At 34.9% G+C, this 4,175-nt stretch overlaps 1 protein-coding gene across 1 annotated transcript in view; it reads left to right on the forward strand.

The window, feature by feature from the left end:
* Positions 1–1,605: 1,605 nt before the first annotated feature.
* LOC104497222 (neurexin-3-beta) overlaps positions 1,606–4,175 on the forward strand; it is a gene marked incomplete at its 3' end in the record, with an annotated part of 8,654 nt that continues 6,084 nt past the window's right edge. The window contains exon 1 of the mRNA XM_010140449.1: positions 1,606–1,883. The remainder of the gene's footprint in view (positions 1,884–4,175) is intronic.

A 4,175-nucleotide genomic window follows, 5' to 3' on the forward strand; every position in this document is an offset into this window, starting at 1 on the left:
AATTATGAAAGTGTCCCTAGACTGCTTTGTCTGTTCCTTTCAATGTGTGCATCTGGTTTGTTCATCTTTGAAAGTGTGATCTATTAAAAAAAAAAGCAACACTGAAGGTGGTAGGGTTTATGGCCAACAATTGAAGACAAATCTAAATGGGAGGGGGAGGGAAGGGAATCCATTTCTTAACAACAAGAAAAAAATTTCCAAATTATGAAAGTGTCCCTAGACTGCTTTGTCTGTTCCTTTCAATGTGTGCATCTGGTTTGTTCATCTTTGAAAGTGTGTGGAATAATTTTTTCTTTAAAAATGAAATTTTAATCCCCCCACAACTGTTCTTATCTCCCTTTTTCCTGGGAACAAAGTGCTCTTTTTCATTTTTGCTTTTTTTTTTAGTATATCTCTACATAGTTATATTTTGATGTATTTCTTTTCAATGGTTGAATTTCTATCTTAGATTTGGTTTGTTCCAATCTAATAAGGAAAAAACAAAACAAAACAAGAGTTATGAATTGTTTTCTGCAATTTTCCTCTCTATTTCCCTCTTTAAATATGGAACTACTTCACTGGCAGAATCCTACAGCTGTACGGTTTTTGGTTTGGGTTTTTTTTTTTTTGAGATTCTCTACAGAATCTGAATATAAAAACAATCTAATCTGGGAGTGGGAAGGGGGTGTGCCAACACAGTCATTACATTTGAAACAGTGATTTGATGTGCTCAGGAAATGATTGTCACAAATTATTGAGAATACTGATGTCAATTTGATGGACTTCAGAAAAGATGATTCTTAGAAAAAGGAGGCTGTGGGCAGCTACAGATGAAGTTGTTCTAACTCCAATGCATAAAACTAGTTTCCTTGTTTTTTTGTTTTACTGTCTGGTTATTTATTATTAATTATTATTATTATTAGTTGTTGTTGTTTATGTATTTTTACTGCTATTTTAGTAGGGAAAAGTTTTAAATGTTTTTATAATTTGAGAGCTTTTAATGAAAATGTAAATATTAAAACTATAATTATTAATTTTTTGTAACTTTGCATGTTGAAGAAGTTGCAGCTTAGGGTTTGTGAGATTGTCAATGTTAGAGTTCTGTTCTTTCTTTTTGTTGATGGGCATGAATATGCTCATTTGTTTTTGTATATTGCCCATCCCTTCCTTACAGCCAGAAGCTCTAATGCTGCTAGATCACTCCGTACCGCCCTTACATGGACATGGCAACTGACTTACACATTCACTCCCATCATCTTCATCTCCTGTGTAGTACACTCATAGATTTTGACACTCCCACTCCATCCACCCTAGGCATTTTTCTTCCCATAAGTTCCCCTCCACCACCCCTTTCTTTAGCATTGTTAAAATCTTATGTGCAGTCATCCATTTCTTAAAACACACACACACAAAAATTATAGAAAAAAAAGAAAATGTTTAAAAAAATATATATCAAATTGACCAAAAAGGCAAAAAAGCAACAAACTTTGCTTTTCAAAGAGCATTATATATGTAGATATGCAAACAAGCAAAAGTAAATTCTATAAAATGTACAGTATTCTTCAACTGTATTATGCTAACAACTTTACATAAGATAAAAAAAATGCAATCAAAAAACAGCAGAAAAAAAAGTTCAAATTTGTTACAGTGCAAGATTTTTTTCTTTTCATGTTATGTGGTGTGGATGTATGTGTTGTTGCCTCCCTGTATCGCCCTTCGTTGTAAAACAATTATATTAAAAAAGAAATAATAAACATTTTGCTAAAAAAGTTTTTAAGAAACAACAATTTAAAAAAGCAAGTTTCAAGAATGTGGCAATGCTACTTGTCCAAGAGCATTCTTACACAACTTTCTTTTGTAAATTTTTCCTTTCATGCCAAAAAACATGCGGGCAATTTGTTGATGTAAGTTGACTGTTACGAAATCAATGTGGTATGCTTTCTAAATATTTTTACTTTTTTGTTTTTTAAGGAAATAATGGTTTTAATTTTCGTCTTTTTTTTTTCAGTTCTCGTAGGTTTTAATCTTTCTTTTGCTGATAAAGTGAATGACTTGTTATGTTTTCCTTTTTCTGACCTTGTTGCTGTGGTGTTTTTATTTTCTAGCATATGGTTTTGTTTTAGGAAAAATGTGTATTTATTTATTTTTGAATCAGTTTGTGTTTACCTTTTTGTTATGTGCTATTTGTATACTGTCGATTTCCAGATTGCGTTGTGTATAAGAGGGGTGAAGGAGCCTGCGGCAGTTTGCTCCTGTTCTTTCTCGGCCCCCTCTAGAGCTTGCTTTCCCCTTCCCGTGTCCCAGAATGAAACACCAGTAATGCTACTTCCTTTCAGGCCACTTAAGTTGTATGTAGCCTGGTGGTGCAGTCTTCATGTCACGTAACGGATAATGAGACTTCTTGAGCATTTTGGTAGCTCGGGGTCTTCTTACTGCAGCTTTCTATCATTCCAACTTTATTCCCATGAAAGTGTTTTATTTCTATCAATTTTCATTATCGCTGATTATCTCCCTGGTGTTGTCTAAATGATACTCTCAAGTGTACTCTTACCAGGTAAACGCACCCAGCATATTATGACTAGTATTAGGCTTGCTAATATCATCCAGAAATGGTACATTTGGCAGACACTTTCGTACTGAAACTCATATCCTACATCTCTAAAATTTCCTTGCTTCAACAAAGATTTGAATTAATTTCTTTAAAAAAAACCGACAAGTAAAAGTAAGGAAAAGCTGTACTTAGAAGCACGTATATTTCCACCAGTCCTTCATATTAATGATGTACTCAGTAGGTATCTTAGGTTCAACTGTGAAGTCCCTTGAACAACAGAACAAAAAAATTATTATGCTGAGTAGGAATCTATCACCAATTCATCATAAAAGTTTAAAATAATCATGGGAGATGGAAGAGGACATTTTTCAATTGGTTCAGAGCAGCTCAGGGTCTGGGCTCCAAAATACTTGGTTTTGTTCTGCAATCCTGCCTGCAAGCACGATGCCACGTCCTCTCTGGAAGGTATTAATATCTGTTTTGCCGAAACTGCCTGAAAGCCACCAAGAATTTACAGCAATGAAACACAGCCTAGTATTAGCAGGGGATTCATGACTTCTCAAATTCTGGACCTTACTGTTGCTCATGAGCTGTTTATTAGGAAGCACTGCAATAACTGATGTCTTTTAATATAGTTTGAGGGGCCTAGGAAATGCTTCTCAACCAACTCCGCCAGAAAAAGTACAGTTTCATCTAATCACTCTGAGGACTATATATTCTCTGAAAGGAAAAGGAGATATCTGAGATGAAAAGTTTCAGTATTCCATTGTGGAAATGATGTTTTCCTCTCTACTATGGACGGACAAATGCAATTGAATCAGATTGCAAAGAGCAGAAAATATTAAGAATGTTTGTCTACCAGGTTTCCTGTTAGCATCATCTTTCCTGTGAATCAGGGACTATGTTCCTAATATTTTCCCCTTTTTATCCTCAGAAGACTCAAAGGAGAATTATCTAAAACACCATTAGATTAGAATTTATTAACCCAGTCATTGTTGACGGACAAATGCAATTGAATCAGATTGCAAAGAGCAGAAAATATTAAGAATGTTTGTCTACCAGGTTTCCTGTTAGCATCATCTTTCCTGTGAATCAGGGACTATGTTCCTAATATTTTCCCCTTTTTATCCTCAGAAGACTCAAAGGAGAATTATCTAAAACACCATTAGATTAGAATTTATTAACCCAGTCATTGTTGTGTTGATACAGAGGTGAAAAAGGTAAGGAATTATTTTCTGTGTCAAATATTTCATACTAAAAGCAGAATCCAACTTCAGAGGAACAGCATAAGAATAAAATGAAAATATCAAACTTTGGATGGAGAATTTCAAGAGCCTGCAGAAACAGATGAGTAGTGCAGACTTTACGGATGGTGTTGAAAAGCTCTTCAACCGCAGCTGGAAAAGAGAGAGATGGTAAGGGTGTGTCCCCTATCATCAGAAGATGAATCTTCCAAGCTTCATTTTTGTGTGCCTTCTGTCCTGTATCAGCTTGATGCTTGAGACTCCTGTGAAGCAGTTGTGGCTCTAAAGATGAAAGCCATCAGCTGCTACAGTCTTACACTTTCTGGGTTTTTCTTTGGTTGGTTTTTTTGGTTGGTTTTTTTTTTTTGTGCCCTCTTCATTCATGATTTGCCCACCACAAC

This window comes from Buceros rhinoceros, unplaced genomic scaffold (assembly GCF_000710305.1).
Source record: "Buceros rhinoceros silvestris isolate BGI_N320 unplaced genomic scaffold, ASM71030v1 scaffold42757, whole genome shotgun sequence".
Classification (NCBI taxonomy): Eukaryota; Metazoa; Chordata; class Aves; order Bucerotiformes; family Bucerotidae; genus Buceros; species Buceros rhinoceros.